The sequence below is a fragment of the Elephantulus edwardii genome, unplaced genomic scaffold, assembly GCF_000299155.1.
Source record: "Elephantulus edwardii isolate Elephantulus edwardi_28Jun2011 unplaced genomic scaffold, EleEdw1.0 scaffold00104, whole genome shotgun sequence".
Taxonomy (NCBI): Eukaryota; Metazoa; Chordata; class Mammalia; order Macroscelidea; family Macroscelididae; genus Elephantulus; species Elephantulus edwardii.
This window is the reverse complement of record NW_006399854.1, coordinates 10,064,112-10,076,352: the sequence shown is the minus strand read 5'-3', so window position 1 is coordinate 10,076,352 and position 12,241 is coordinate 10,064,112. Positions and strand designations below refer to the sequence as shown.

The following is a 12,241-nucleotide window of genomic DNA, read 5'->3' as shown; positions in this document are numbered from 1 at the left end:
GTGACTGGGATAATCGGGATGGGTGTGTCAGAGACAGTGTGATTGGCACAGGACAGAGCAGAGTTTAGGGCTGTTGTACATAGGGTTGCTGTGAGTTGCAAGCCACTTGACAGCACATAACAACAACAATAACTATATATATATATCTATATCTCCACTCAATCACTCACTACCCTTGAGTCAAATCCAGTTCATAGCAGCCCTTCTTTGAGATGTAAGTCACAATGTAAGTCACTCATCTTTCTCCTGAGGAGCTGCCAGTTGATTAAAATTGTCAGAAGGGGACACAGCCTTTAGATTAGCAGTGCAACTCACCGTGTACTACATCATCTCTGCCAACCCAAAGGCATGCTGTTTGACTCTATCAGCTGGCTACTCCACAGGAGAAAGATGGGCAAGCTCCTCCTGCTAGATTTATTGCCTCTGAAAACCCGAGAGTGAGCTAATGAGTCTGATTGATGGTACAGACAAAATTATATATATGGTTCAATTTTTTCTCTGGGTAGAACTGAACTTCTAGCCTTTAGATTAGCAACTGAGTGTTCTGGACCTGGATACCCAAAATAACACGCTCAGCTGCTAACCTACAGGTTGGAGGCACACATGAAGTCACCAATGAGAATTGATGTTGTGGCAACTTCGTACTTAATTCTAGATAGGTGTGTATCTGCTGTGTACCGTCGAGTAGGCACCAACTCATGGCTGACTCTCCGGATGGTTTTCCAAGGCTGTAATTACACAGGCGGAGATTGCTCGTCCTTCTCAGCCAGAGGGGCTGGTGAATTTGAACTGTGTGCCATACATTTATTATTGTTTCCTATATCTTTTTATAGATTGGAAACCACAGCTGACTGAGAGTCCAGCTTGCTTATTTTTTTAAAAATCACTTTTATTAATTCTTTTAAGTTTCTGATTCCAAAGAAAGGAACTTGTTCAACAGGCTTGCAGCCCCTCTATTTCTAACACAAAAATAGTTGGAGTCGATGGGTGCCTAACTGCCTATTTCAGGACTAAAATAAATGCTAATGAGCAAAAAAGAATCTTTTTTTAAGACATGTAGGTGATGGCCTGTCTTCAGTTTCCCTGTGAAATGCCATCAGTAGCTGACCATGAATGTCACTAAAGATTCCGTCTTCTGGCTTTTCATGGTCATTTGTTATAAATGCCACTATGAAGACATCTTATTCACCAAATCCTCTGCGAACAGTAATTTCTGTCCAAGAGGTGAGTGTTTACATAGCATTTCTATTTTATTCCTTTTTAAAAAATGACAAATATTGACAAACATCAAGGCAGGAAGATATTATTTACATAGATTGTGGTAAGCAAAAAAGTCACAAGAAGGAGATTTGTGATTCTTTATCGAACTTGATTATAAAAGTTTTTATCGAGCACTGTCAGCCTTGTGAGCTGGCGAAAGATTGCAGATTTATCACTGGGTTCCAAATGGGCAACAGCAGATATAAAATCTTGGAATTTAATATCAGCTTTGAAAATGTTAAATTGAGAGTTCGAGCCGTTTTCACTTTATGAACTGGCACATTGTCATAGAAGGCGAGGGCTATATTGATTTCTGACAGGAGAGGCTGTCTCTAAAATAGATGAGAGCCTTTTCATATTCCATTTCATTCCAAAGACCCGTTTCAAGTGGTGTAATCTCGACTTCCACTTAGCGTATGTGGCTTAATTGGAGAAAAAGAAATAAAACAGCTTAACAGAGAAAGATCTATTCCCAACAGCTTGTAGGGGTCACTGCAGGGCAAAGGGGAGAGAGAATTAAAGAAGCCTGCTAAAGGGCATGAGGTTTATGGAGTGCATTTGACTCCCCTTTCTCCTCCTCACCTCCTCCACCTCCAAAGTGGTCCAGTTTAGAGAGGATCCAAAGCCCTCTTCTTGGGTTATTTTTGCTCCGAGTGCCTACAAGAAAGACAGATGTCTTGTGTGTGTGTCCCTCTTACTCATGACCTCTACCTGCCTGTAGAAGCCATTGCCACCAAGTTGACTCTGACTCACAGTGACCCTGTAGAACAGAGACCTGCCCATAGGGTTTGTAACACTGTTAGTCTTATACACCAGCTCAGTTTTTGCCTCCAAAGCAGCTGGTGAGTTTGAACCTTTAGGTTACCTGCCAAATGTTTTAATGACTGTACCACCAGGCTTCTTCTTCTTGTATATTCAAAAATTCAAACCCATTGCCACTGAGTTGGAATCAATTCCTAGCTGACCAACTCCCTTGGGTATCCGAGGCTTTCAATTGCCCAGGAAGAAATTGTCCATGTTTCTCCCTTAAAGTCACTGGTGGGCTCAAACCCCAGGGAGGCACAGCTTTTGGGTAAGCAGCCCAATTCCCTGTAGACTTCGTCACCAGAGGGCCCTTCCTGCCTGTGCAGTCTGTGTTTATGGCAATACAAGGCTTTCAATGCAGAGGTCTTGCAGATGAGAAGGACCAACACCCTTTCCCCCTCCTCCAGCCTGGTGAACAGTGAAGAACAAAGTTTGGAGGACATGTTTTACTGGTGGGTCAAATCATGCATTTGCTTTGTCATTGAATTGCATGCATAGCTACTATGTTTGTTATCTTAATCCACTGGTGCCTGATCCAAAATTGGTTGAGAGGCAAGAAAGTCACCTTAAGCAGACCCTGGAATGGCCTCCAACAACTGTGATCCAAAGATGTCAAAGAAGAATCTACCGCAAAAATATCTTCCTGTGCTAGTTTCTTATGTGCTAGGTTGCTATAATAAATTACCACAAACACAGAGGCTGAAAGCAGTCCAAAATGGATTGTACAGGGCTAAAATTAAAGGGTGCTTCCCCACCCCCCTCAAAGGGCTCTCAGTTCCATTTCTTAGCCTTCTCGCTTCTAGAGGCCACCTCCGTTCTTTGGCTGAAATTTCTTCACTCCAATCTTCCATTGTCACCGCTTACCTCTCTCCTGAATTTCTACCTCCCTCTCATAAGGCTTCCAGTACAGATGGTCCCTGACGAATGATGGGATTCCATTTCAATGACTCCATCGTAAGTTAATTCTGATGTTAAGTTCAATACCTAGTCACTTTTGAAATATAAAAACAGCAGGTCAAGGGGAGCTCTGGTGGCCTGGTGGCAAGGAGCTGCAACTGCAATCCCAGAGGCGAACGGTTCGAATCCACCAGTTGCTCTGCCGGGGAAGGAGGGACAGTCTCCTCCTGTACCAGTCAGATCTGATTTGACAGTACATGCACACAAAAATAATTAAAAAAAAAATTTTTTTTTAAACTACATATAAAAAAAAACAGCAGGTCAGACACACAGACAAGGAAGTAAAAATAGGGAAAATATTGATGTCCCATGAACCCTCGACAAGATTAAATGCCTCAGTCAGTGACTGGAGCAACGGACTTGAGCTTGGCAGAGATTGTCAAGACGGCACAGGATAAGGCAAGGTTCTAATCTGTTGTTCATAAGTCTTGCTATGAGTTGTAGTCAACTTGACAGCACCTCACAACAACAACAGGGAGATCACCAAGGAGTAGCTGAGCTAGAGAAGCTGAGATGAAGATGTTCCCCACCTCACCCAGAGCCTACAGGGGAAAAGCTTTTCCCTAGAGTGCCTGCCTAAACCATGAAAAAACAAACTTTGATTCCTTAAATCCGCTCATCCATTGCAGTACTTCTGTAGCAAATTAAGATAGCCTGCTGCTTCCTACCTAACTCCCTCCATAGAAGATACCAGGAGCCCTGAACCAGCTGTTCAGAATTTGACTCCTCTCATAATCGTCTTGCCTCACAAAAGAGGCTTAGGGATAGATTTATTCCCAATGTACATTAGCAAATTGGGTTTTTTGTTTGTGTTTCTCTTAGAGATTTGTTACTCTGAGTCAGCATCCCTGCAGGTCATCAGCTTGGAGGTTGGAGAAGATGGAGTGTCTGGACCAGCAGGGCCTGGACCGGCCAGGCCAAGAGCCAGAACAGGGAAAGCCCCAAGGTAAATGCCACCTTGCGAGGCCTGTAGTGAGTGGTTGGACCTACTGGCACTGCCTGGCACTGTCTCAGCACACACTCACTTTCAGACTTCTACAGCCCTTAATATCTTCCACGGGGCGGACTTTTGACAATCCTCCCACAGGCTGTTATCAGCTAACACCTTGCAGAGATTATGACAGCTGGCTGAGAGCAGGAACATGTGGAAATGGGACATGGCTCAGTGCTTGGAGAGGGCACGAGTGGGAGGGCGAGAGGTGGGTGAATATGAGGAGAAAAGAGGCCAACAATGAAAGATGAGGTGACTTTAACCTGCTCTACTTCTTTGCAGCTGCGCCCTCGAGTTCCTAGGGCTCACAATCCCTGTTGCTCACTCTGTTGTCTTGGATTCTAGTCTCAACTTTGCCACTATCTGTATAATCCTTACCTTCTCTACATATCTGTTCCCTCAACTGAAAAAAAAATAATCTAATAATCCGTGAGCTCACAAAAGGACAAACATTCTATGATTTCACTTTTGTGAAATATGTAAACATATAGAGACCAGAGCTTATGAGTGTTCCCTGGGTTGGGATGGGGGAAGAAAGGGGAATCACTGTTTAGGGGCCTTGTGTTCTGTTAACGGTGACAGAGTAACCTAGAAAAGAATAGTGATGAGGGGTATCCACCATGCTGACTATAATGTCACTGAACTGTACATGTAGAAATTGCTAAACTGCATTTGTTACATATATTTTAACCACAATTTATCAATCAATTATAACTGCTGCTATTATTTGGACCCAAGTTCAAATAAACTAAAAAAATAGTTATATGAAAAATTTGAACTATGACATTAAATGAGTATATATTTCTTAAATCCGTGGATCTATTTTAATTGTGCTTAGCATATCAAGTATTGCTTTAAAGCACACATGCACTCCACTGGTAGTTAGGATATTATGTTTCAGTATAAATTGAATTCTTTAAAATACAAGTGGTCAGATAAATGGATATGTATTCTAGTTCTATCAATTTATGGGTTGGAATCTACTCAATGACAACAGGGCTGGACTTTTTCATTAATAACTCAAAGCAAGTGATCTTTTTCTCCTCTATCCATCTCCTACCTTCCCACATCAGCAGTTCCAGAATCTCAACTCAGTTATTGTTGTTAGATGCCATCAAGTTGAATATGACTCCCAGCAACCCTACGAACAACTGATCTGAACCCTGTCCTAACCTATGCTATCCCATGTTTTCCAACATCCATCTCATTGAGGGTCTGCCTCTCTTTCACCAACACTCCACCTTTTCCAAGCATGATGTCGCTCCAAGAATAGCCTCTCCTAGCAACATGCTCAAAATATGTAAGATTAAATTTTGTCATCCTTGTCTTCAAGGAACACTCTGGTTTTATTTTCCTCAAAATGTATCTGGGGTCTTTTCGGCAGTCCTTTAGATATTTGGTATTCTTCAGGTATTATCAGTTTCCACCCACTTCATGCATGGAAGATGCAGCTGGAGTTGTCTTTGGAGACAAAGATGATAAAACTTTGCCTCACATATTTCAGACATGCTGCTTGGAGGGGCTATTCCTTGGACAGGGACGTGATACTCAGAAAGGTAGTGGGTTGGCGAAGAAGAGAAAGACCCTCGGCCAGGTGGATTGACACAGTGACTTCAGCAATGAGCTCTAATGTGTCAGGAAGTGGCACAGAATAGGACAGGGTACAGATCTGTTCTTCATAGGGTCACTATGGGTTGTACTCCACTTGACAGCACCTGACAGCAACAACAGCATGCATGAAATAGAACTGCCCCATAGGGTTTTATTGACTCTAGTCTTCATAGACTATCTTCACTGGAGCCACTGGATGAGTTCAAATTACTAACCATTCAGTTAACATTGCTGTGGTTAATTGCCTTTGAGTTGAACATGACTCATAGAGACCCTATGAACAAAAGGCCTGAACCTATCTGGGAGCTCCACCAAGCACTGCCCATGATGGGTCGCCAATTACGGTGTTAGACACACCTATGTCACAGCTGTTCATCATCACAGCAACTTCAAGTTACTTCAGTAGAGCAAATAAACGGACCACTGCTGTACCACTTAAAAGAATGTTCATCCCAAAATCAATTAACATTTTTAAATCTCAGCACGCCCAAATGCTGGTAGACTATGAGCCAGAGACCCCGGTCCATCTGGCAAGTCCAATCCACTGACACCCACATGGGGACAAAAATAAAGCCAGAAGAATCCCGTCAACAAGATGCGAGAAGCCATCATCCAACATACAACCAATTCACCACAGGCGCCATCAGCCTGCAGACATAGCCAAGCATTACCGCATTTTTATAGGATATTTTTCCCTTTCTCCAAAAGAGAGAAAAGCCTGATCTTTGGAGGTAGCAGCACAACTCCCTATGCACTACACCACCTGAGCTCCCCAGTCACCAGCTCCGTGGAACTGCTAGATTTGTTGTTGTTGTTATGTGCCGTCAAGTCGCTTGCGACTCATAGCGACCCTATGTACAACAGCCCTAAACTCTGCTCTGTCCTATGCCAATTGCACTGTCTCCGATACTCCCATCCTGATTACCCCAGTCACTGAATCCATCCACCTCATAGAGGGTTTTCCCCTCCTGCGCTATCTCCCTACTCTACCCAGCATGATGTCCTTCTCTAAGGACCGGTCTCTCCTCACAACATGTCCAAAGTATGTTAGACTTAGAAAATTTAAAAAAAAAAAAATTAACATGAAGGTCAAGTTAAACTTGTATTTCAGATGCACAACACATTACTTTTTTAGTATAAAGGCAGTACTTGGGATGTACTTAGACAATTGTTTTTCTGAAATGCAAATTTAACTGGGTGTTTTGTCTGGCAACTCTACTCAACACTCAACTGGATTTCCCCGCCTACTTCTCTCACCTTTCTATCCCATGTTTGTTATGTAGATTAATTTAGCTGCTTTCATCTCATTTTTAAATTTTCATCTACAATTTTGACCATTACTAGAATTCTCCGCGACAAAGAAGAGTTTTGGAATTACCCAAGAAAGGAAGAGTCCTATTTCTCCCTCCCTCTCTTTCCACATCCCTCCTTTCTATCCAAGCTCCCAATCCGACATATAAAATTCTCAGTAACCAAGGAAACACAGAGATAGAACTTTGTTTATAGGGCTGATGAGAAGCCATGTCTACTGAGCTGGTTCCAGCTCACAGCAACACCACATGTGTCAGAGAAGAACTATTGTCTGTACAATTCACAGTGGCTGATTTTTTAAGAAGTAGATCACCAGGCCTTTCTTCTGAAGCAAAGAGAGAGAGAAGCTAACTGGGCAAAGACTAAAAAGTTGTTAGTGTTATTGCTGTTAGGTGTTTGAACCCTGCCCTATCCAGGACCATCCTCATCATTTCTATACACTATACACTGTATCATCTCTGATACACTAGAGTCCATTGCTGGCCACTATGTCAATCCATTATAAGGTTGAAACCATTGGCCCTGTGTTCCAGGAAATAGTAAATATTAATGTTTACCCCTAAACACAGTTTATGACCAACCACAGGAGATAAAAAAGAGAGTGATAAAATCACAGAAAATGGCCCCAGGTCCTTGAAACTGCTGTGACTACCCCCAACCAACCAACATGTTGTTGTTATGTGCTGTTGAGTTACCTGCAACTAAGAGTAATCCTATATACAACAGCCCTAAAACCCTGCTCTACCCTGTGCCAGTCTTATTGTCTCTGACACACCTACCCCCATTACCCTAGTCATTGAATCAATCCATCTCATAGAGGGTCTTCCTCTCCTGCACTGTCTCTCTACCCTCCCAAGCATAGTGCCCTGTCAAAGACTGATCCCTCCTTTCAACATGTCCAAATTATGTCAGATGAAGCTTTAGAATCCTTGCCTCCAAGGAGCAGCCTGGTTTAAAACTCTCGAGGATGAACATGTTCATTCTCTTAGCAGTCCATGGTATATTCAATACTCTTCAACACCACAATTGAAAGGCATAGATTCTCCTTCTATTATCCCTAGTTGTTATCCAGCTCTCTGATGCATAGCAAGTGATTGCTAAGACCATAGTCTGTATCAGGCACACCTTGGTCTCCAAACTGACATCATTGCTCTTCAGTACTTTGGAGAGGTCTCTAACAGCAGACTTTCCCAATGCAATATATTTTTTTATTTCCTGGCTGCTGATGTCAAGATTGTTGATTGTGGAGCCAAGCAAACTAAAGATGTTTACAATCTCAGTCTCTTTATCATCTATTATGACACTGCCAATCAACCCAGTGGTGAGAATCTTGTTTGCTGAAACTGAGGAGGATCTGAAGCACTTGCTGCAGAAGGTCAAGGACTGCAGCCTTCAATATGGGTTGAAGCTCAATATCAAGAAAACAAAGATTCTTACTGACCAACCTAGAATATATAAATACCCTACTCTTGTCTTTGGTGCTGATGTTAATTGAGCCTCAGTCTGCTTTTACCAAACTGCATTTTAAATAAAGCATCTTTGCTATACACTCAGCTAGTGTTGCTTCTGGACTATGTAATGAATTTAGACCCTTCATCTGATGGCCCCTTCAGGGAGAGGTCTTCTTCATCAGACCTCTCCTCACTGTAGTTCAGAAACAATTGAACTTGAACTCTGGGACTTGAGCAATCTTAGCACCACCACCTGACTTATTAATAAGTTAACTCTCCTGTTTTTCTTTTCATCCTTCTCTCCTTGCAACCCTAGATGCACTAGGTAGTGGAAACTCGCTTGGCAAATCCTAGGACACTTTGTAGTGAACTTGGACCTTCCATTTACTTTGTTGGTAGTCTTCCTCTCCTTTTCTGACCTTCCATCTTTCCAAGCATGATCTCTCTTTTTCCAGGGAATAGCTTCATCTAGTTACATGTCCTAAGCATGAGACACAAAGTTCATCTTTGCCTCCAAGAAGACGTCTGGCTGTACTGCTTCCAAGGCTTATCTGTTTGTTCTTTTGGCAGTCCATGAGATGTTCAGTTCTCTTCTCCAGAACCACAATCCAAAGGTATCGATTCTTCCTCTGTTACCCTGTTAGTATTAGGGAGTGAACTTAGCACAAGTCTCCCATACTAATAAAGAAGGTGATCTGTTTCTATTCATTCTCCCACCCTCCAACTCAGAATACAAGGTCTAAAACTCAAAATCATAAGGCAATCAGATTTATTACTGGTCTGATAGAGACTGGTGAAACACTCTAGTCAGTTTCAAACCTGAAATTTTTATTAAAGAACCCAGCCCATGATTCCACATTCAGCCAAACAACAGCCCTATAAGGTAGTCAATAACATCAAGGAGAAATGCATTCTTAAAACCATCAACCAGGCAAGATCAGGAGGACAGTATTTACACGGGGAAAAAACTCAGAAGTCAGGAAGACGAAGGAAAGAAGGATGAAAGGAAACAGGAAACACAAGGAAGAAATGGGAAAGTGCAGTTAAATGCGAGAACTATAATCAATGTCAAGTGGGAAGCTCAACACTTTGCTCTATACGATTTCACTCAAATCACAATAAAAAGGGGTTTCTTTAAAAGAAACAAAAAATACAAGATCTAGTTCTTTATAGAACATCCCAGGGAGCTTAGAAGAGGCCTAGTCATCTCAGGCATTAGCCGTGATTGCCTCAAGCCACTGGGTCTGGATTCACACCAAACCCTGGGGAATAACATTCTTAATCTGTTCACAGAGCCTCGTGACCTACTCCCCTTGATATTCAGGAAGTTCAAAACTTTCAACTGTCTCCAAATGAGTGGGCTAGCCAGTCCCTTGGAGGCCAGCGGCCTTGGTTTTCTTTAGACGATGCTGCAGCCCCACTGGTGCTGAGCACAGTAATATTCCTCTGTCCCAGGGCCACCAGAGAGAATTAAATTCCCATTACAAAAACAAAGCCCACTGAACTGGAAGAGATGTTGGTCCTGTCTCATTCCCAAAGGGGTGCCGGGTCCATTAAAGCTTTTCACAGCTGATTGCTCACCTGGTCTTCATTTTCCACTTCACTCGGTGCACTAAACAGTGTCCTGAAAAGAAAGACCCAGCAGAACAAACCGACAAAATTGAACATTTCTCCCCAGTCTTCTTTGAAGCAGATCCTCCAGGCAGAGTCAACGGGGACATGCAGCTTTGCGTCTGCCCCCACCCTTTTCCCTCCTTTCTCAGAATGAGAATCCAATCTGGGACAGACCAGACCCAGGGCATTTTAAAAAATGGCACCACATTCATTTTCCCTTATAACTATCAAGGGGTTTTGCTACTGTTTTCTCTTATTGCTACGTCCCAAAAAGCATCAGATAAAAGGGGAGAATGACTGAAAGTTTGAGTGGCATAGGCATACTTCCTAGTTTCAATTCATTTCTGATAACATTTGCCATGAGTGCTCAGCCCAGCTCAGTCTAGCTAAAATATGGTAAGGCCTGGCCCCCATCCTCCTGAGGCTCACAGGTTTACGAGAGGCATAGATGCAGATGTACGCAGCACACAGCAGGCAGAGACGGACTGCATGTATCTGCAGTAACAGCCCAGGGAGAACAGAGCTGAGGGCCTCAAGAAGAGGAGCTGTGTTTATTTTACTTTCTTCCCTTTTCTCTTTCTCCACTGCTTTGTCTTCAAACCCAGCCCACTCCTGGGATGGCCAAACTCGGACCTTCTAATTCTTGAAGCCTCTCAACATCCCTTTCAGCTCGTCTTACAGTTCTGCTAGGTTCAATTTGTCTACTGGTGTTGGGCTATTAACTGAAAGCTCAGTAGTTTGAATCCACAGGCCGTACTGTGGAAGAAAGATGGACAGTCTCTTCCCATAAAGATTTACAGTCAGAATCAACTAGACAGCAGTGAAGATAGGTAGATAGATTGATAAGATTGATAGACCAATAGATCAGCAGAGAGAGACATCTCCAGTTGCTAAGGAATCAATTCCAACTCCCAGTGACCTCATGTGTGCCAGAGTAGAGCTATGCTTCACAGGGTTTTCAATGGCTGATTTTTTCAGAAGCGTATTGCCAAGTCTTTCTTTCAAAGCACTTCTGAGTAGATCCAGACTTGCAATCTTCTGGTTAGAAGTTGAGCACATTCACTATCTGTATTATGTATGTATAAAAGGCAAAAAATAAACTCACTGCCCTCAGGTCGATTCTGATTCTTAGTAACCTTCCATCAAGTTTCTGAGGCTGTAAATCCTAATGGAAAGAGATCACTCAACTTGCCCTCAGAAACCAACTGATGAACTCGAACCGTTAACTATTTGATAAGCAGTCCTAGACATAGACACTCTACCACTAGGTCTACCAATATATAATGTATAAGTACCATAATATATAGTATTTATGTATGTACAACACATACATACATATGTTGTTGTTAAGTGCTGTCGTGTGAATAGAAGTCTTTAACATGAAAAACTTTCATCTTGACGCTCCTCGCAGCATGGCCACGGGCACCGCCCCTGCTCTAGCGTTCCGGAGCAAGCAGAGCCGATCCTGGGTCGGGGCGGGGGTGCCGGGAGTCTGCGTGTCCCGGCTCCAGTCACCATAGACAGTTTTTTCTTCAGTTGTGAGCTCTCTGGCGGTACCCGCTCTTTCACCTTCAAAGTAGAGGAAGAGGAAGATGCTGAGCACGTGCTGGCCTTGACCATGCTCTGCCTTACCAAAGGGACCAAGGATGAGTGTAATGTGGTGGAAGTCGTGGCCCGGAACCATGACCATCAGGAGATTGCAGTCCCTGTGGCCAAGCTCAAGTTGTCCTGCCAGCCCATGCTCAGCCTAGATGACTTCCAGCTCCAGCCTCCGGTAACCTTCCGCCTGAAGTCAGGTTCCGGGCCTGTGAGGATTACTGGGCGGCACCAGATTGTTACTATAAGCGATGACATTTCTGAAGAGGAGGAAAGTGACAAAGAAGACAGTGGTGAGGAGGAGGAGGAGGAGGAAGCTGAGTTGTGCTCTGTCCTACCTGCCAAGAAGCACTGGGCCAGGCACTAGCCTTGGCCGGAGAGCAGCCTGTGACCTGTGCCATGTACCACATTCCTGGACCAGTCCCAAGAATTTGAAACGTTTATTCTCCATTGAAGAAGAGTTTTGGGGACAAGGGCAGGGTGGGGGGAGTGCTAAAACTGGTGCTAGGAGAAAAGGGGGCCCATTCTCCTTTAGAGGGTCCTGTTCTAGACGCAGTTAATCGTGTCTGGGACTTTCCCTTTTCTCTAGGGGTAGGAGGAGCACTGAACTTCTGTTGACCCTCTCCGCCAACCTTCTCTTGAGGAT

The 12,241-nt window shown here is 43.5% G+C and overlaps 1 pseudogene; it reads left to right on the top strand.

Annotated features, from left to right (window-relative positions):
- Nucleotides 1-11,411: 11,411 nt before the first annotated feature.
- On the top strand, nt 11,412-11,962 carry LOC102877281 (annotated as a pseudogene).
- The last annotated feature ends 279 nt before the right edge of the window (nt 11,963-12,241 follow it).